Source organism: Petaurus breviceps, unplaced genomic scaffold (assembly GCF_028583685.1).
Source record: "Petaurus breviceps papuanus isolate PSGF00001 unplaced genomic scaffold, PetGlider_PUasm1.0 37, whole genome shotgun sequence".
Lineage (NCBI taxonomy): Eukaryota > Metazoa > Chordata > Mammalia > Diprotodontia > Petauridae > Petaurus > Petaurus breviceps.
The window spans coordinates 18,186,655-18,209,546 of NW_027186296.1; the positions used below are offsets into that span (position 1 = coordinate 18,186,655).

Sequence of the window (22,892 nt, forward strand, 5' to 3'; positions counted from 1 at the left end):
ACAAATCCCAGATTTTCAGAATTCAAAAGCCAATTGCAAAGTAAATGAATCATGTATAACTTGTCTTCTGTAGGGGCATGGATGAAAAAAAAAAGCATGTTGATGAAAAGATTTTTTTGTGGATGAAAGGTAGGTTTTGCAGAGAATCAAAGAAGAAAGAAAACAAGAAGAAAAAAGTCTTAGGTATTAGAGGGGTTATGTCAAACTCAAATAGAAACAGGGGTCATTAAATCATAAATAAGGATATTTGCATAATGCTTCAAAGTGCACAAAATAAGATATACAGTATAAAAAAGGAAATCATTTATCTTGAAATGTTTTTTAAAAATTTTTTTTAAAACCAAGTTCTTGGATGAAAGGATAAAAACCCTTGGCCTATTCTAATTGATTTCTTGATATTCTTTTTCAGCCTGCCTCCTCATTAATTTCTACTTTTATATTATGCTTTATATTTTATATTATACTCTTATATCATGCATAAGGATCTCTGCAGGGCTCATATTAACTTTGTTGTAAAATGTAAGGTTATCTATGTTTTGTTTCATTTTTACATATTTTGTTAAATATTTCCCAATTGCATTTTAATCTGGATTGGGTTATGTGCCTGACATCTCTATATTAGAGTATTTAAATGTGTACCAGTGGAGCAGAGTCACTGTCATGTTCCATGAAGCTGGACAAGCTCTAAGAATCATTTAGGTACCATCTACAATGTCTGAAGACTAACTCTCTGAGACCCCCTCAGAATCATGCTGATCTCAATTCTCATTCAGAGCTCTTCACTTCTTCCTTGACTACTTCTCTTTTCCCAGGTGAAAGCTGCATGAATGTGTAGATTGTCTATATAATCCTTTTATATAAGGGATTCATTAAGGTAGTTCCCTGATCAATGTGATGAGCTTACAAAGTAGCGAGTCTTTGACTGGGGCTTTGTATTTTCCTCTGAAGAGTATTGACAAAATGGGAAGAGAAACGAGAGAGAAGTGTCATGAAAATCCAGAGAAATGGCAGCATCAAATGCTACCAGTAGACACAAGAGGGTGAGGTTTCAGAAAGGGCCGTCATTGGCAATTAAGAGATCATTGCTGGAGAGATTAGTTTTAGCTAAGAGATGAAGCCAAAACCTGTTACAAAGAGTAGAGGAGTGGTAGAAAAAAGAGGACATTGCATTTAGGCACTTTTTAGGGGTGGGTGGGTGGAGTTTGGATGTAAAAAGTTCAAAAGCTGTAGCATGATAGTTTGAGGGGATGGTAGAATCAAATGAGAGTGTTTTTTTTTTTTTAAAGACAGGGAGAAGTGGGTTTGTAAGCAAAAGAGGATGAAACAGTAGATAGGGAGGGACTGAAAATCAGAGATGGGGAGATGATTGTCAGTCATTCAGTCAATAAGCATTTATTGTTTTTTAATACAAATTATTAGAATTATATTTACGTTACATGCAAATATGAACAAGAGAGGACATTCTGGAACTTTTGAAATCTTGATCAGTGTATAAATAACATCTCTGGTTTTTTTTCACATTATCACTGGGAAGAAGAACTGGATGATTGTGGAACAGAGTCTCCCATTACAATACTGCTTCTGTCACTTAGAGTTTTGATGACATTTGTAGCTGGAGCCTGAAGCACTTTTCGTGAAAGCCTCATTCTCCCATCAGCAGGATCATGTCCAAAGTATTTCACCTGAATTTCTTGACCAACTTCTAATCCCAAGGCACTTGGATGTTTAACCTTTCTTTGATCAAGTTGGGAGTTATGAAGAAGTACTGCAGTCACATTTGGATAAAGTTTTATCATTACTCCTGTCTCTCTAATTTCAGTTATTGTGGCAGTATAAACTGCTCCAAATTCTAACTGATGCTCTTGATCATCTTTGCAGATTTCAGTAATGAACACTCTTGCTTCATTCATAGCACTAGGTGTTGGTGCAAATACTGAAAATGTCTCTTCATCCACTTGACTAACAGTTACCCCTGTTTTGGCCTGAAATTTTTTAAAGTTATATCCACCCAGTCCAACAAACTTTGTTCTTTTTGATAAAGGTACCTGAAATGTTTCTACAACTGGTCCATTTTCCTTTCTACTTTCTCGAGGTTTTGAGATTGTTTTGTTCATAATCTGTAATATTTCTCTTTTGCCTTTGTAGCTTGTTGAATTGCTTCCATTACAATTTTTATTGGTATTACTGGTAATTTGATATCAGCCTGTAATGCAGTTATTCTCTTATTTGTTCCAGCCATTTTGAAATCCATGTCACCATTATAATCTTCAATTCCCAGGATATCTGTCAATAAACAATAATCTTCAATTTCACTTTCTTTCTCAGAGCTGTTTTTGGCAATCAGTCCTATTGCTACACCTGCAACAGCAGATGAAATTGGAACTCCTGCATCCATTAGTGCTAAATTTCCACCACATGCAGAAGCCATAGAAGAAGAACCATTTAACTTCAGATGTTACTCTTATTGTGAAAGGAAAATCTAATCTTTGGGAATAACTGGATACAAAGATTTTTCAGCAAGTGCACCATGCCCAAGCTCTCTTCTGTTCACACCAGTGACTTTGCCAGTTTCGTTAGTTGCATAAGGAGGAAACTCATAATGAAGCATGAAATTTTTTTCTTTGATGCCACTAATAGCTGTTGTAATAGTCAGACTTCACACGGGATTCTAAAGAATCAAATGTAATGTACAAATGTACAAAGTACCTGTGTTTGGCCCCTCTGAAACAGTGCTGATCCATGAAGGGTACGAACATGTCCACTTCACAACTAATATCCCTGAGTGATGTGAAATCTCATCCATCACATCTTCTATATTCATTTAAGACAATATTCCTAAAATCTTCTTTTGAAACAATGATGAAGGATTCTATTATTTCATATGGATCAGCCTCTGGAAATTTTTCTTTTAGTAGTTCCTCAACATCTAATTTTATCTTGTTGATAGCATCATCTCTGGAAACTTTGTCATGATTAAAATCTGTAAAGACAGCATAGATCCTTTCCATGGCATGTTTATTTACAAATTTCACCATCTCTGGTGGTGCACAAAATAGTTTTTGAGGGGTCCTCTTAGCAATACCACACTCTTTCATCAATTTCTGTATCCCCTGGATTATCTGTTGGGTATGTTTCACCCCGAGTTTGATGGCATGACAAAAGTCCTACTGTAATACATTCTCTGCAGCAGCTTCCAACATCACAACTTGACTGCTAGGTGCTCCAGTGACTACTAAATTTAAAGTACTATAGGACATTTCTTTTTGAGTTGGGTTAACAATATATTCTCCATCAATTATTCCTATTCATACTGCACCAATGGGACCATTCCAAGGAATATCTGATAATGAGAGGGCTGCAGTAGCACCATTAATTGCTAAGACATCAGGCTCATTAACACTATCTACTGCTAAAAGATCACAAAGAACCTTAAAAACTCTCTTTTAAAAATTGTTCTGCTGGAGAGGCACTTGGTATAAATAGGAGGATCACTGAATTTAGAGAGAGGAGAAGGCTGGGTTTGAATCTCACTTTTGACACTTACTAGTTATGGAACTTTGGTTATGCCACCATTTCCTCATCTGTGTATCATAAAAGTAGCCTGCTGGAAAGAGAGGCCTGATTGAACGTTCTATAATTCGACTTGTGAGAATTTCTTTATCAGAAGAACCAAACTCTCTTCTAAGATGGTTTGTGGGAATTCTACCTGCTGCAGCAGCTTTCTGTTTATAGTCCACCACTAATGGCATGAACTGAGAGGGTGAAGGCTTTGTCTAACTGACTGCTGTAACCATCACAACTGTTTCACCTGACTTAAAGAACCCTGCCCCCCCCCCCCAACTACAGCACAGCCATCTGCAAATCTAGCCAGTTTTCCAGAGGATATTTCTAGTTTTCTGATGCCCAAGTCCACAGTCACGGTCCTGGGCTTTGTGCTTCTCCAGAGTGCTCGTGCCTGTCCCAGAGGGAGTGGCTGGGCCTGGCAAGGCCCGAGGAAAGGCAGGTTCTTCTTCAGTGGCTGGAGCTGCAGGCACCTCAATAAGCATTTATTAAGTGCTTTGCCACGTGCCAGACACTTTTCTAAGCAGAAAGACAGTTCCTGCCCTTAAGGAGCTTACATTCTAATTGGAGAAGATAACATGTAAATGTGAGCTGAAAAGGATGGAGGGAGAAGGTCCTATGTTGGGAGGATACAAGAGAGAAAGTGTTGTGGAGGTGAATCCAAAGAGAGAGAGACAGAGAGAGAGAGAGAGAGACAGAGACAGAGAGACAGAGAGACAGAGAGACAGAGAGAGACAGAGACAGAGAGAGAGACAGAGAGAGACAGAGAGAGACACAAAGAGAGAGACGAACAGAGACAGAGACACACACACACACACACACACACACACACACACAGATAGATCTTTGCCCTGGCCCTCCTTAAATGAGAAGTTCTGAGAGGAACCAACCAATTATATAGTGAAGCCTAAAGGGAGAAGAAGATTCTGAGCATGAGATGTAGTCCAGGGATGATATGAGCTTTCAGGGTGAAGATGTTTCTATGGCATGGTAGAGAGAGTCCTGTGGAAATAAATCAGCAGGTCATTCTGGATAGAATGCCTACGGGAGACAATCAGCTGGAGGATAAGGTACAAGATCAGGGAGGACATAAACAGGGGTTGATCTTGAAGGGGAGAAAGTCCACATCTTCATCACAAATAAGGGGGAGACAATAGGGAGTGATACCAAGGGATTTTGATATATAGAGAAGAAAAGAGGGAGTTCATGGAAAATGGCCTCTATTTTCCTCAGTAAAGTAAGAGGCAAGAGAGAATCAGGTCCAGAATACCAATTTCTTTGGTTGGTTTCTTCATTTTCTGAGAGATGCAATGAACATTTATAGCAAACAAGGAAAAGTATTAGCTTTTGTCAGCGAGGATACTCCAAGAATGCCCAGAGAACCAAAGTCTCTTACACTACTAAATCATGCCTCTGTATTGGGCTTTTGACATATGTCCTAAACATCTCACTTCTTTCTTCTTTCTATCCTACTTCTTTTGAAATAGAGTCATATTCCAGTCATGGATCCCATCTCATCAAATCTCAGTAACAACTATGAGGGCAAAATGACTCTTTGCTTTAGCCTTTCTCATTCACCTGCTTTATCACCCATATTTTGTGCATGTGCATATAGTTTGGAGACCAGCAGCTTCATTGCTGACTTCTTTATTAGATACTGAATATGGTGAACTTTAAATAACTCAATAGTTATTCTTGTTTCTTTATAGCTACCCTTGATGAGTCACTGTAGCTAGGTGAATAAATGACAGTTTCTTTACTGTCCCTTCCTTTTTCAATTCCTAACCCTTTTAAAAATAGTTTAGGCATACGTATTTTATTAGCTTTTTTAAGGTGTATATTATTCCTGTTTAAGAACCCATCATTCTTTTATTTCAATCTATGGTAAACAGTGTACTTCCTAATTCTTCCTTTCCCTTCCTTTGCCTTTAATCAGCAGCAGTGATGAAAATGCCACCTATGGCTCTAAGGGGGCAGCTAAATGGTGCAGTGGATAGAGTAGCAGACCTGAAGTCAAGAAGATTCATTTTCCTGAGTTCAAATTTGACCTCAGACACTTACTAGCTGTGTGGCCTTGGGCAAGTCATTTAACTGTGCCTTGGGTCTTCATCTGGATAATGAGCAGGAGGAAAAAAAAATGGAAAACCACTCCAGTGTCTTTGCCAAGAAAACCCCAAATGAGGTCACAAAAAGTCAGTCACAATTGAAACTACTGAACAACAAAAAATGGCTCTGAGGTGTTCAATTTCTTGTGCAAGATTCTATAATCCTGGGGGCAGCTAGGTGGTGCAGTGAATAGAGCACTGGCCCTAGAGTTAGGAAGACCTGAGTTCAAATCCAGCCTCAGACACTTATCACTTACTAGCTGTGTGACCTTAGCAAGTCACTTAACCCCAACTCCCCTGCTTTCTCCCCTCCAAAAAACAAAACAAAAAAAGACTATAATCCTTAGCAACGATTTCTAGAATCTTCCCAGCATTATCATTTGTTAAAAAAAATAAAAGGTTCATGGATGGGGAATGGTCAAGTAGAGTTAAGAGGAGTACATTTCAAGCAAAGGGGGGAGGGGGGGGCAGCATGAACAAAAACAAGGAAGCTGGAAATGGGAAGACCCTTAGTAATTTAGGTGGAAATTAAAGTAGGTATGAGGGGAGCATGGTCAGTTAGAACTAAAGATATGGAGGAGAGACAGATTCTATAGGACTTTTAATGCATGAACTGTCTTATTAGGCAAAGGAGAAGCCAACAAAGGACTTTGAGCTGGGAAGGAATGTGATCTGCATATGAATTATGAAATGCAGCAGAAGCTAAATGGTGGATTAGAGAGTGGGAGAGAATGGAGGTAGAAAGATCTGTTAGAAGACACTACAGTGGTCCAGAAAAAAGGTTATGGGACTCTGGACTAGTCTGGTAGCAACTGAATGATAACAGTGAGCATTTCTATAGGGCCTTCAGGCATGCAAAGTGCTTTTGAGACATTATCGCATTTTATCCTCCCCAAAGCTCTCAGAAGTGGAGATTATTATCCTTATTTTACTGATGAGAAAGCAGAGGCAGACAGAAGATCAGAATGGAAAGGAGGCAAAAGATCTTCTATCTTGAAGAAGAGATTGTTGTTGTCATTCAGGCCAACTTGTTGTGAACCCATTTGGAATTGTCTTGGTAAAGATACTGGAATGATTTACATTTCCTTCTTCAACTCATTTTACAGATGGCAGTCAAGAATTGAGCTGTGCAGACAGTCTGGACCAGGGGGTCTAGCTGAGTGGCCTCTCTAGCACAGACACTGTATTAAGGGGGACCATCATGAGTATACTGCAGGGATAAAATGGGACATTGGAGCCTTGTGGTGGCATAAATGTGAGACACCTTGGCCACACATGTTCCCTACATGTGTATCTCTTTAGTAGTATATTCTCTGAGTGTACCCACTTTTCCCTCTGGTGTGCTATACTTGTGGGAAAGTACACCCCAAATTTATGAAAGAAATATTTTGTTACTGCTATTTGTGAAGTGCCATCAGTAAATACCTTTGCTTTGAGCTAATTATATATAAAGCCAAGCATGAACAGCTTTCCAGAGGGCTGATGCTGTGAACAGCTTCAAGGTTCTGATTACACAGTATAGTGAACTCTCTATTCAGTAACAAAGACAAAACATTGACAGAAATGAAAGTACAGTATTCACAATGTATAGCATTCACAATGCTATAGCATAACACGTTATCACTAAAATGGCCACATAGTTTTCACCAAAGTGGCCACATAATTTTAAGCAAAGTACAATCATTTATTAATTCAATCATCCTTAAGGAGGCAAGCCTCCTGAGGACACAAAGTACAATCATTCAGTAAGTCCTTAATTCAATCCTCCTTAAGGAGGCTTGTCTCCTTAATGTACAAAATACAAAGGTCAAAGTTCTCTACCTCTAGGTCACAGTAAATCATAATCTTCTCAGTCAGCATCAGGCACCCAAGAAGAGATCTTTTCACCTTGACTCAAGGCCGACTCTCAGCTTCCATGGTTCCTCTTCTATGGTCCCAGCTCCTGCCCAAATCTACACAACTGTCATTTGGGTTCAAAGGAAGGCAGCTCCCAGTTCCTTGTCCAGCTCCTCATCCAGTTCTTTGTCCAGTTCCCATTCCATATTGAAGCTCACAGTATCCAGTCCACCTCAAGTCCTTCACAGTTCCTGTTTCTGGGAAGACTAAGCTTGCCAGAGCCACAATAATATTCATGCACATTGCCAGCACCATTATCAATTCACTATCTGCTTGCAAAATCAACACATACCTACCAACAAGGTCTGAGAAAATCATCAGTATAGAAATCAATACAGACCCACAAACAAGGTCCAAGAGGTCAACACAAATCATCAACATAGAAATCAACAAAGACCCACAAGCAAGGTCCAAGAGGTCAACACATATTATCAGTAAAGTCCCAGAACCTCCAAAACCCTCCTCCAGGACTTCTGTAAACAGACAACCAGAAAATCCTTTCAGGGCTTCCAGCAAGGTCCCAGGGATTCTGTATAAAGTATCACAAACAAACATCAACACAGAACAGACCTAGAGTGCCAGGAAACCACAAGTTTTCTCCTTCTTGACTCTGCCACAACAAGTTTTCTCAGTTTCTCTCAATTCTGCTCAGTTCTCAGTTCTCAATTCTTCTCTCTTCTCAGTTCTGCTCTCTCCAGCCTGGGCCTCTCCTTGTATATGGTCATTAGCTCCTCCCCTTCCTGTTGCATCAGCAACAAGAGTTCACATGTTCTAGGGTTCACAACTTGTGGGGTTCATAAGTTCTGCTTCTCAATCATAGGAAAGGCTCAGAAGAAACTTGAACTGAAACAAGGTGTCAACTAAATAGCTGAAGCAAGGTGTTAAGTACTTCTTTGCTTGCCATTACTTTATATCAATTGGATGTCCATTAAATATCAGTTAGGTTACAAACATTTATTGAGCACGTACTGTGGGCCAAATACCATGCTACACCCTGGTGATACAAAGAAAGGCAAAAAATAGTATCCTCTCAAGAAACACACATTCTAACAGCAGATAAAAATATTCAAATACATATGTACAAATAGGAAATATGCTGGGAAAATTGAAATAATTTCAGAGGGAATGAACCAAGATCAAGAGGACTGGGAAAGTTTTCTTATAGAATGTGGGATTTTGCTGAGACTTGAAGGAATCCAGGAAAGCTAGAAGGTGGAGATAAGGAGGAAGAAAGTTGCAAGCATGGGGGATAGACAATAAATGTACCAAAAATTGGGAGATAGAGTGGCTTGCTTGAGAAACAGTAAGAAATTCAGTGCCACTGGATCACATAATTATGTGGGAGGGTAGGGAATAAGGGGGCATAAGGTAAAAGAAAACTGGTAGGAAGGAACCAAGACCAAGTTATGAAGGACTTTCAAAGACAAACATGAATGTACTGGTTGGGGCTCATGAGCTATAGTTTCAGGAGGGTGGATCTAGACACTATGTTGGACCTGAAATAGGCAGGTACATAATATACAAGTCCAAGATGGGGCAGGGACTGAAAGAAGTGTAACACAACAAAGATAAGGACTATAATAACCATTGAAATAGTAACAATAACTTGCAATTATTGCATATTTAAAGTTTACAAATCACTTTCCTTATTCTAAACCCTGTGGAGTAGGCAAAGCATGCATTACTATTGCCATTTTCCAGGTTCAGAGAGGAAGTCATAGGACTTACCAATGGTCATATACTTAGTATATGTCAGAGCCCACACAGAGAGTGTGTGCCAGCCTCATACATACTGAGTTCTCTTACAATTTTGGGTAAGAGCTTTAGGGGAAGAGATATGATCTACCCAAAGAAAGTAATATTATAAAAATAGAAAAGAAAGCATCCTTATCTCAAAGGCAAACTGTACTCAGGTTATTGCTTTAAAATGTTTTTTATTACTTTTTTTAAAAAAAATCTCGTCCTGTGATTTCATTGCTGGTGTTAGCTTCTGGTAGCAGACTATGAATTTGTTTGTAATTTATGTCTTATAAAGTTGTCTGGGTCACTGAGAGTTTAAGTGGTTTGCCCAACTGTCATAAGGCCAGAATATGATAGAGATTGAGCCTAAACTCAGGTCTTTCTAGCTCTAAAACTGACCTTTTGCATACAATATCACAGTTCCTCTCCCCTCAAAACATATCAGTGATATCTATATACTCTAGCTAATATCTTATTATAAATAGAACTTCAAATGAGGAGAAAAGTGGTTGATTATCTTCTTTGTTTCCTCCCTCCACCACCTCCTTCCTAAAAGAAAAGGCAGAAGTGGAAGATGTAATGTCATTTCTAGTTTTCCTTTCCTGTCCTTCCAGACAGATATTACACTTCTGTCTATAAAGATTCTAAATAAAATTTAAATTATAAATGGATAAGCACCATTATAAGCTCAGTACTTAAAGGAGAAAGGAGGACTTCATCAGAAAAGTGCTAGGTTTGTATTGACAACCAGGTCAAAATGAGTGTGATATGACAGTCAAGAATGCTTGTGTTTTTGTAGTGAAACATGGTAAAGGTTTTGGCAAATACTATCTATAGTCAACTCTACTAAGAAATTCCTAAATATTCTTTAAATCAAGAATTCCCAATTTTATTGTGAAAATGAATTACTTTACATTTTCTCAAAGTCTTGAGATCAAAATAGATGTGGCAGGGATAACAGTGGTAGTCATGGTAGGATGTGGAGTGCGATGTATTGATGCGAAGATCTTTGAGGAGAGGAGAAGGCAATGATCTCAGTGTTCTCCTCCTTTCTACTGGGAACCCCAGCAAACTTCATTGACTGGGACTTGGACAAAATGGAGGCAAGATTATAGTGACTGGTTGGGAGAGGAACAAAGTAAGGTTTCAAATCTATCAAGAAATCTTGATCTACTACTAGCTAGGGTCTCTGGTTTAGAATATGTGAATATTTAAATAACATCACAGTACCTGTCATCCACTCATAAATGGTGATCACTAGTTTCTCTTTAAATGCATCATCAAATAGTTGAGAGGAGTCTGGAAATGCTTCTTGAAATATTGTATAGATGGCTTGTGACAACCAGTCAGGATAGAGCTATCAAAATATAGACAGACATTAATTATAGAGGGGAGATTTATCTAAGTAATGTATTATATTGGAAGTTTTTTATTCTTCCTCATATCTGCTTCCATTTTGGGGACAATTAAAAACTTGTTCACACCTCCTCCAAAGAGGGTAGGGTGAGGGGCGGTGCAGTGAATAGAGTACCAGCCCTGGAGTCAGGAGGACCTGAGTTCAAATCCAGCCTCAGACACTTAACACAAAAACTAGCTGTGTGACCTTGGGCAAGTCACTTAACTCCAATTGCCCTCCAAAAAGCCCCCCCCCCAAAGAAGGTTGGGTGAGGCATAAAATAGCAAAAGTAATTGAAAATCAAATATGTCAGTTTACTCTTTTTTTTTTAAAAAAATTATTTCTTAAAATGATTGGTATGGGGGAAGGGTAAAATGAATAGTTAAAATAAAGATTGGAAATTGCCTAAAAATATTATTTGTATATGTTCACAATTCTTTCCCCTTATTACAAGAGAGTTAACATATTTCACTCAAAAAGTTGAGACCATTCACCAAGAGCTCTCTTCTATCTGCCTGCTGTCACTATCTCTCCTTTACTGCTATCTCATATGAAAAGGTGGCACTTCTTTTTGCTAAGGCAAATTCTTTTACATGTACCTTTGATTCCATTCCATTTTGCATTTTTCAGCAGATTACCCCTCTATCATCTCTATTCTCTCACCTATTTCTCTTTCCTTGTCTTTCCTTACCTTGCCTTTACTTCCTTTCCTTTGCCTTTCCTTCCCCTCCTTTTCCTTCCCTTGCCTTCTCTTATCCCCAATCTCACTCGTTTCCAATCTTTCCCTGTATATTGGTTGTTTCCTTTCTGTGTACAAGCATATCGATGTATTTCCCATCCTCAAAAATTCTCCATTTGATCCATCCATCCCCACTAGATATCATCCTATACCTTTCCTCCCTTTTGTGGTGAAACTTCTTGAGAATCTACAATCAATACCTCCCTTGCCTCTTCATTCATTCATTTCTTAAATTTCTACAATCTGGTTTCTGACCTCATAATTCATTTGGAGCCACTCTCCCTGAAGTTATCAATGATCTCTTAATTGCTTAATTGATTGCTTAATTGCTTTTCTCAATATATTTATCTTTCTGCATCTTTTAACATTGTCAATCACCCTTTGTTTTTTTGATACATCTTTAATGACATTACTCTCTCCTGGATCTCCTTTGATTTGTCTGAATGCTCCTCAGTCTCCTGTCTAAGTCATACCCTCTAACTGTGAGCATGCCCCTTAACTCTGTTACCAATGCTCTCTTTTTCTATCCTCATATTATTTAACTTGTGGGATCTTCTCAGCTTCATGGATTCAATTATCATCTTTATGCTAATAATTATTAGATCCACTTATGTATTGCCAATTTATTTCCTGATCTCCAGTTTCTTATCTTCAACTACCTGCTGCATGTCTCAAACTAGTTGTCATGTGAATATTTCAAGCTCAATATGTCTAAAACTGAACTTATCTTTCTCCCCAAATACTCCCTTCTTCTAACTTCCCTACTACTACCAAGAGTACCACTCTCCTCCTAGGCAACCAGGTTTATGATCTAGTTATCATATTCAACTTGTCACTCTCTCTTTCACATCCCATATCCAATATGTTGCCAAATCTTATCACTTTTACTTTCATAACATCTCTTGTATATGCCTCCTTTTCTTCTTTTATATTGCTACCATGTTAGTGCAAACCATTTCCTACCTCAAATCTCTCCTTATTCAAGTCTATCTTCTAAATTGACAAATTGATCTTCCTAAAGTATAGTTCTGAATGTCATTTCTTTATTCAATCAACTCAAATGGTTTATACCAGTGGTTTATTACTCCAGTAACATGTTACCTCTGTTTGTCATTCTAAGCCCTTCATAACCTCGCCTCCTCCTACCTTTCTAGTCAGTTTTTCACTTTTCTCACCCAAACATACTCTGTGATCCAATGACACTGGCCTCCTTGCACAAGTTACTCCATTTCTCTTCTCTGGGTATTTTCAATGATTGTCCCTGATGTTGGGAATTCTTCCTCATCTCCACCTTATAGGTTTCCTGGTTCCTTCAAGTCTCAGCTAAAATCCCACCTTCTACAAGAAACCTTTCTTTAATCTCACTTAACGCTAATGCCTTTCTTCTATTATTGTTTGTTACTCTTTTCAGCTATGTGTTGACTGACCCCAGTTATGTGTTTTCATGACCCCATTTGGGATTTTTATGGCAAAGAAACTGGAGTGGTTTGCTATTTTCTCCTCTAGTTCATTTTACAGATGAAAAAATTGAGGAAAACAGGGTTAAATGATTTGCCCAGGGTCACACTGCTAGTGGGTATCTGAGATTAAATTTGAACTCAGGAAGGTGAGTTCAAGGCCTTGCACTCTATTCATTACAATAAATGAACAAATGAATGAGTAAATACACATTCATATATATATATATATGTATGTGTATATATATGCATATATGTGTATGTATTCCTATATTTGTATTATATATATATATATATATATATACATCACTAACATAATCACTAACACTAATACAGTAGATGACCAATAAATGCTTAATGACTGATAGGGAATTGGTATGATATTCTAGAAAGATCAACAAACTGATAGCTTGAGTTCTTGTCACAGTTCTAGCATTATTTGGGAGACTTTAAGCAAGTTACTTAATTTCTCTGGACAACATAATATAAAATGAGGCATTTGGAACAGATGATGGCTAAGGTTCTAATTTTCTCTAAATTTGTATATAATGGTTATTAAGAATATTTTGCTTTGAAATAGCATAGAGGTAAAATTAGTTTAATGGAAGTACTGATCTGTTATGTATATATTAAAAGTGAAAACTGGTTATCAATAATGGCATTATATCAATAATACTGTAGTATGTAAAAGTTAATGTATCTTCCTAAGAATCAAAATTGATTATGGTAATTACTTTATAAAAGAACTTCCAATATGTTCTAACATTAAAACTATCACAACTATTTTCATTATTAAGAAATTCTATATTCATAATTATATGTATATACATATGAAATTTAGTTTAAATATATTACTATAAACACATTTACAAATTGGGTTAGAAATTGGACATTTAATATTAGAAAATGTAATTCCCAGGTAAGAAAACTTCCTTTTACAGTGCAGATCAGAGCCTTCTCTACAACCAATAGCCTTAGAGAGATGCATAGACCATTGAGAGGTTAAAGAATTTGTTAGGATTGCATAGCCAACATTTGTAAGAGGTGAAATTAGAACCCAGGTTTCTAGGTCATCCCTCTATCTGATGGACCAAGTTACCTTTATACACAAATAATATGAATATGTGTGTAACTACTAATTGTGTTGGATTTAGTGAAGAATTGTTAAAGTGAAGAATTCTTAAAAATTAAAACCAATCGGCAAGCTTCGCATCAAGGTTTCATTTATACTATTTTGAAGGATGACCATTTATTAGTTTAAGTAATACCTTACATCTGATGTATATGGATCAAAATTTAATCCTTGAGAAGAAGCTTGATATGTAAACAATATTTGTGGAAATCTTAGCAAATTTGCACTCACCATGGCACTATTGATCTCATTCAAAGTATAACCATCTTAAACTAGTTATTAATCTTGACAACTGGAATATTTAAACATAACTCAAATCTATTAATTTACTCATTATTTTTCATTGCTGAAGATTTTAATATTTTGTCTTCATCCATAATATGTAACATATATTTATATTCTTTGTATGCCTGAGAAAATTCTTTTGAAAGTTAAAAATACCTAATTAATGAATATCAGTATATAGGTGAATGAATTTACCTACCTTTAATCTCCATAGTCCTGGTGATTATTTTTCAAATAACGCTAAATTTTAAAATGGTGATCAAATTTCAAATCGAATATTTAACTCTGATATATACTACAGCATGCAATATTATGAAAAAGACATTCTTATTCATGAAGACTTGATATTGCCAACATTTATTCTATGATTGCCATCTACACCCTAATGATCAACCAAACATTTTTTCTTACATGCTAAAAAGAATCCCTTAAAAATTGTCTACTCTGTTGGTGTTCAGAACTAATCAGCACAACTAATTAATTTCTATATAACTTTTACCTTAAAAAAAGTATCTTTTCTATAGCTGGGGACTTTCATGATAAGTGACACATAATTTTCTGCAATCCTATCAAACAAGAGATCTTCATCATGTTGATTAGGCTTAAAAAAGGAAACATATAAGGAAATTAGCCATTAAGTTATAAAATAATTATAGATTAAGAGACATTTATACAGAAGCAAACAATGTAGATTCTTTTCTGTACAACACAATCACTTGCAAATATTTTAAACTTTGATGCAGTTTAAAACTTATTTTGGGCTTCAATATTACATGTAGTTGAGGATGTGCCAGTATTCTAGAATCTGCTGGGATGGGGAAGTCACTGCTATTTGTATCTAGTTGTATAGGTATGAATGGGCAAATAACTAGGAAGCAAAATAGACATCATTAATCTGTTTAATTTCATATAAATTTTTGACTATGTTATTTCAGACAGATTTTATTAGAAGAGGTTAGATTAATATTAGAGATGTGAAATTCAAATTTAAAAAACAGAAAACAGAAAACACAAATAGAAACAAAAGGAGAAATTTTTAAAAAATATTCTTTTCAGGTCACACAGGTCATGCCTGTATTTTATGTCTCACCAAAAATGTGTTTATTTTGGTTGCCCTTTGATTCACCTGGAATTTTTATTCTGGAGACAATCTGTGAACTTTTTGTAGCAGCATTTTATTTTCTGTATTCAAAAGTTCTGGGAAGTTTTCTTAAATTATTTCTTGCATTAAATTGTTTAGTGTTATTATTTGTCACACTCTTCTGGAAGATCTATAATCCTCTTGTTGTTTCTATTAAGATTAATATGTTTTGCTCATTCAAAGATCATGCTTTATTTTAATGGTGTTGTTTTTTGTTCCTCTTCTTCTAGAATGTCCTTCACTTATGTGTATTTTCATTCCTAATAAGTTATTCTCTCTTTTGTTTCTTTGTTGAGACTTGCCATCATAAATTGAAATTTTTCTGTTCTGTATATCATTGCTTCTGTGCATGGCACAAATTCTGTTTTAAATTTTAAAAAATCTCTTTTAAAACCATTGAAGAATATCCTTCTCTGTGCTTTTAGATGCATGTTAGAATCTGAGCAACATATTTTTGTCTTTACTTTCTCTTGAACATTATTTACTGATTTTTTCCCTGCTCCATATTTTCTCAGGAATCCACAAGATCCTTTATCTTACCAGGTGTTGATTAATTTTCCTTTGTCAGGCAATATTTATTCATAAATGCCTTGACTCTTTTACCTGTTCCAAGAGTCCATTTTTTATCATTAGTGTCTTTTTTGTTGGTTTATATGCTTATGTTCAATATCTTTAAATTGAGTTTTCTTTCTCCTTAGATGTTTGATAACTTCAGACTTTTCCCCTTATTTTCCTCTGTTGCTCACTTTCTGACTCCCTCCCCTCTGAGAGTAGTTTTCCTGGGAGTTGGATTTCAAAACCTTTTCAGCCTCCTTCCATGTTGGGCAATTGAAATATCTACCCCTAGTGATTTCTGGGGCAACACAACTGCCCCACCCACAACTTTCCCTCAGACTTTTTGGAGGGCCACACATGTGTCCTGCCCCAGTTCCTTCTGTTCCTCTGTTCTCTGGCTGAGCTCTGTTGTAACATAGACTCTTACATCACTGCTGTTTTGGCCTAAGCAAGTTTTTGCCATTTCCCATAGCATTGTGGGAAGGCAGTAGAGATGAATTTTGTTGCAAGCCAATGGGTTAGCTAGTTGCTACCATCAAAGTGTGGTAAAAAAAGTGGTACTGAGTTACATATTAGGGATTAGGTATGATTAGCTTTTTCTATTGGTAGTTTATCAGGTTTTTATTTCATTTAGATTCTAGGTGTCATACATCATAGAAACAGCTATAACCTTCATATCTTGCATATAATTTCTATTTTGTAGAGTTTTGAGAGGTCATGAGGATCAGAAAAAATGTCTTCTCTTTCATCTTGTTGGACATGTGATTCAGATTTAAAATTTTTATTCCATAGTGATAGTGGTACTCCATGATTCAAAGCCATGTGGCATCACTCAGAGAATATTGGTGTTAAAAACATAAGCTTTTGGGACAGGAAACAGCTTAGGATCCCTGAAACTATAATGCAAGTTCCCAAAAGTGATTCAGCCTATTATGCTCCTGTTCAATTATCAGATGAGGCCATTGGTCATCTACTACAATTGTTCAATATATACGTACTGAATGGATTAACTTAATCGGCTGTTACAATCTAGGCAATATTTTTTGTCTTTACTCTCTCTCAAATCTTTATTACTTGTTCCTACAAACATACCAAAGCCTGCTCCATCTTTAAAAAATGCTCAGTAGATCCTATCATATATCACCCCCCCCCAGCTATCTTATCATTCCCAAGTATGATTTTATAGCTTTCCTTCCTTTCATAACTAAAATCCTCTAAAAAGCTGCCTACATTGGGCATCTCTATATCCATTCCAACCTACACATAGCTAGCCAAGTGATTTTCCTAAAACATAGGTCTGATAATGTCATTTCCCTATTAAGCAAATTGTGATAGCTCCCAATTACAATTGGAATAAAAAAATAAACTCTTGCTTGGCATTTAGAACCCTTCATAACCTGCTCTCTTCTACTTTTTCCAATATTTTAATACTACTCCCCCACACACTCTATGGCTTAAACATACAAACCTATTTGCTGTTCTTCACACATCTCTTGTCTCTATACATTTGCACTGGTTGTATCCCATCCTGGAATGGAATTCCCTCTAATCTACAACTGAGTTGTAAAAATAGAGGGACATAATGGACAGAAGCTGAGACCAATAATACTCCCTGTCCCCCCAAGTTGAGCAGAGTCCAACTCCAACATAAAGTTCAAAGTCAGGAAGAAAGCTAGAAAAATGAGCAAACAACAGCAACAAAAAGAACCTAACCATAGAAAGCTGCTATGATAACAGGGAAACTCAAAACACAAACTTAGAAGAAGACAATGACTTGAAAACCCCTACAAGCAAAACCTCAAAGAAAAATGCAGATTTAACACAAGCACAACAAGAATTACTATAAAAGTTAAAGAGATTTTTAAAAGATCAAAAGATTTTAAAAAAACAATTAAGAATAGTAGAAGAAAATTGGGGAAATAAGGAAGAGCTATACAAAAAAAATATAAAGAGAAAATTATCAGTTTGGTAAAAGAGATAACTTCTTAAAAATTAGAACTGATAGTAGATAAGCACTGATCCTGGAGTCAGAAGTATCTGAGTTCAAATCTGGCCTCATACACATGACACTAACAAGCTGTGTGACCATGGGCAAATCACTTAATCACAATTATCTTTTTTTTTGCCTTTTGGAGGGCAATTGGGGTTAAGTGACTTGCCCAAGGTTACACGGCTATTTTTTTTGTGTGGGTGGTAAGTGTCTGAGGCCAGAACCGAACTCGGGTTCTCCTGACTCCAGGGCCAGCGCTTTACTCACTGTGCCACCTACCTGCCCCTTAACCCCAATTATCTTGCAGAAAAGAAAAAAAATAAAAATTAGAATTGACCAAATGCTAAAAGAGATATGAAAATAACTTCCTAAAAATTAGGTTTGGTCAAGTGAAAGTTAGTGATACCATAAAACATCAATATATAATAAAACGAAGTCAAAAGACTGAAAAATAGAATAAAATATAAAATCTCTCATAGGAAAAAAAGTCCAAAAATAAATCAAGGAAAGATAATTTAGGAATTATCATACAATCTGAAAGTCATGATAAAAAAAATGAGCCTAGATATACTTCAAAAAATGTAAAGGAAAACTGACCAGATACTTTAGAGGGCAAAATAGAAATTGAAAGAATCCATCTGTCACCTACTAGAAGAAATTCCCAAATGAAAACTCCCAGGAATATTACAGCCAAAATGTAGAGCTCCCAGATGGAGGAGTAAATACTGCAAATATTCAGAAAGAAACAATTTAAATATTTTGAAGTCACGATCAAGTTCCCACAAGATTTAGATGCTACCACCATAAAGGAGTAGAGGGCTTGTAATATGATTTTCCAGAAATCAAAGGGGATAGGATTACAACAAAGAATAACCTATACAGCAAAACTAAGTATAATATTATACTTATTATCTATTTTGCTACAGAGGAAAATAGATATTCAATGAAATGGAGGGCTTTCAAGCATTCTTGGTGAAAAGATCAGAGCCGAATAGAAAATTTGACATCTAAATACAAGATGCAAGAGAAGCACTACAAGATAAACATGAGTGAGAAATCATAGGGGATTTAATAAGGTTAAACTGTTTACATTCCCATGAGGGAAAATAATACATGTAAGCCCTAAGAACATCATCATCATTAGAACAGTTAGAAGTTGGGAGGCAGAGTCAAGATGGTGGAGTAGAAGCAGGACCTCCCCGCTGCTCTGGCTTCCACCTTCCCCAATCCATGTAAAAAGGGGAACTCTGAACAAACTTTGGAGCTGCAGAACCCACAAAATGACACAGAGAAGCTAACCTCCTGCTGAGGACAGCCCAGTAGGAGGACAGGAATTGGCCAGTGCAGCACTCTGGGAGCCAAGCCGAGCTCCACAGTGAGGCTTTAGCCCCAGGGAGGGCCTGACCAGCCCTCGGCCAGAGGGACTCCAGATCAGCAGCAGCTGTGGCCGTTTCCAGATTTATCAACACACAGATGCAAAGGACAAAGTGAGAGGTCAGTGCAGTCTGGACTTTGGGACCCAGTAAGTGGTAGTGTGTGGCTTTTGCCTCCAGGGAAAGAAGCTGCTGAGATGCCAGCACAGCCAGCCAGCACCACATGGCAGCTTCAGCTCCTGGCTTGCAGAGTGTAGGAAGACCAAGTACCAGTCTGAGGGGTAATTGTTCTTGCTTTAACCTGCTTGGATCTGGATTGCAGTCTAGGGTGGAGGTCCTGTGGTGTGTATCCAGATTTCCAGAGCGTGTGGAGGCCTTAGAGAGGGCACCCATCTAATACCTCTGGCAGCTGAGAAAACCCCAGGGTTTGGGATGAAAGCTCCCCTGTCTGGTGGCAGAGTCCTACTGTGGCAAAAAGCCCAGGGGTCAAGTGGCTGAGGAGCGACATGACCAGGCAAAGGAAATAAAGCAGACAGAAGATTCCAACATTAGACTCCTATTTTGGGGACAAAAGGAGCAAAGCATGGAACAGGAGGAAGATGGTGAAGTCAGAACTCATGCACCAAAAGCTTCAAAGGAAAATATGAGCTGGTTACAGGCCATAGAGGACCTTAAGAAGCAGATAAGAAAAGTGGAGGAAAAATTGGGAAGAGAGATGAGAATGATGCAAGAAAATTATGAAATGAGAGTCAACAGCCTGATTGAGGAAAATCATACCTTAAAAAATAGACTAACTCAGGGGTGGCCAGGTGGCTCAGCGAGTAAGAGCATCGGCTCCAGTGTCGGGATGACCTGGATCAAATCCGGGCTCAGATACTCAGCACCACACCCAGAAATAATAACTGGCCGTGTAACCTTGAGCAAGTTACTTAACCCCAATTGCTTTTTAAAAAAAAAATTAAAAAAAATAGACTAACTCAAATGGCAAAAGAGGCTCAAAAAGGCAATGAGGAGAAGAATGCCTTAAAAAGCCAAATTTGCCAGATGGAAAAAGAATCTCAAATGCTCAATGAGGAGAATCATTGCTTCAGAATTAGAGTGGAGCAAATGGAAGCTAATGACTTTATGAGAAATCAAGATGCTGTTAAACATATCCAAACAAATGAAAGAACCTGGAAAACAGATCCAGGAGAGATAATTTAAAAATTATTGGACTACCTGAAAGCCATGAGCAAAGTAAGAACCTAGAAATCATCCTCCAGGAAGTTCTCAAAGAAAACTGCCCTGAAGTTTTAGAACTACAGGGCAAAATAGAGGTTGAAAGAACCCACCGATCACCTCCTAAAAAAGATCCCAAAAAGAAAACTTCTAGGAATATTATAGCCAGGTTCCAGAATTCCTAGATTACAGAGAGAATATTACAAGCAGCCAGGAACAAACAATTTTAATATTGTGGAAACACAATCAAGATAACCCAGGATCTAGCAGATTGAAGGGAGGATCGAAGGGATTGGAATATGATATTCTGGAGGTCAGAGGAGCTGGGATTAAAACCAAGAGTCACCTCCCCAGCAAAACTGAGTATCATGTTTCAGGGGAAAATAGGGTCATTCTGTGGAATACAGGAATTTCAAGCATTCTTGTTGAAAAAAACCAGAGTTGAAGAAAATTTGACATTCAGATACAAGAAGCAAGAGAAGCATGAGAAGGTAAACAGGGAAAAGAAATCATAAGGAACTTATCAAAGTTGAACTATTAACATTCCTACATGGAAAAACAATAATTGTAACTTATGAAACCTTTCTCAGTAGTTGAAGGGAATAGAAATATATACATACATACATACTATATACATATATATATATGTCTATATATGAGGGTATATGGACATATGAATACAAACGTGAATGTGTGTATATATGTTTACAGGTATACATAGATAGAGGGCACAGGACCAATTTAACAGGAAGGGATGATACTTAAAGGTGAAATTAAGAGGTGAGAGAGGAATATAATGAGAGGAGATGGGGAGAGACAGAATGGGGTAAACTATCTCATATAGAAGAGGCAAGGTAAAATGGTTACAATGGAGGGGAAGAATAGGAAGGCAAAAGGGAACGGGTCAACCTTATTCCCATTGAATTTGGCTTGAGGAAGGAATGAAATACACACTAAATAGGGTATCTCACCCTACAGGAGAGTAGGGGGAGAAGGGGATCAGAGGGGGGATGATGGAAGGGAGGGCAGGCTGGGGGGGAGGGAAGTTGGAAGCACCCACTTTTGAAAAGGGATGGGATCAAAGTAGAGAATAGAACAAGTGGGAGGTGGTATAGGAGGGAAGGAAATACAGTCATTCTTTTACAATATATCTATTATGTTATAGTTTTGCATTAGCCAGACATGTACAACCTGTACTGAACTGCTTATCTTCCCAGTAAGGGTGGGTGACAAGGGAGGAAGGGAATGAATCTGGAATTCAAAGTTTTAAAGTCAAATACTCAAATACACACACACACACACACACACACACACATATATATATATATATATATATATACTATTTTACATGTAATTGGGAAATAAGATATACAGGCACTGGGGCATAGAGGTCCACTGGAAATGTCGAAAGAGGTATGGGAGAAAATATGGGAGAGAGAAGATTGAAGGAGGGGATATCCTGTGGGACTGCTATTTTGGGGTGGTGAGTAGGGGAAAAATGGGAGAAAATTTGTAACTCAAAATCTGGCAGAAATGAATGATATAAATCAGAAGTTATTAAAGTATTTAAAAAAACAGGTAGATGTATACTTAAACAGAGGGCATAGTTTCATATGTTGCATTGGAATAATCTCAAAAGGAGAAAGGAGGTGTATTGGGAGAAGGGGGAAGTGAGAGGAAGAATGGGGGAATTTATCTCATATAAAAGAGGTATGCAAGGAAGAATTTTCATAATGGAAGGGGAAATGGAGGAGTGGGCAATACTTGAATTTCTCTCATCTGAACTGATTCAAGGAGGCAAGAATATCTATATACACATAGCCAAATGTAGACATTCATTTTACCCAATAGGGAAGTAGGACAGGAAGGGATTAATAGAAAGGGGAGAGGTGAAGAAAGATGATAGATTAAGGGAGGCAATGGTCAGAAGCAAAACAACTTTTGAAGATGGGACTGGGTAAAAAAAAAAGAAAAATAAATTAGAATAGAATGGAGGGAAATAAACAGTTAGCTATCATAATAGTGAATATGAATGGAATGAACTCACTCATAAAATGTTAGTGGATAGCAAAATGTTTTAGAAACCAGAATCTAACAATGTGTGGTTTACAAGAGACATGCTTGAAATGGAACAATACAAAGAGCTAAAGTAAAAGGCTGGAGCAGAATCTACTATGTTTCTTTCAGTTGAAATTTTAAAAAGTCAGGGTTATCAATCATTATCTCAGACAAAGCAAAAGCAAAATAGACCTAATTAAAAGACATACTAAGAAAAATTAAATTTTGCTAAAGGGTACCAGAGAC

At 37.1% G+C, this 22,892-nt stretch overlaps 1 pseudogene; it reads right to left on the reverse strand.

The window, feature by feature from the left end:
- Positions 1-1,391: 1,391 nt before the first annotated feature.
- On the reverse strand, positions 1,392-3,749 carry LOC138168703 (polyribonucleotide nucleotidyltransferase 1, mitochondrial pseudogene; annotated as a pseudogene).
- Between the last annotated feature and the right edge of the window lie 19,143 nt (positions 3,750-22,892).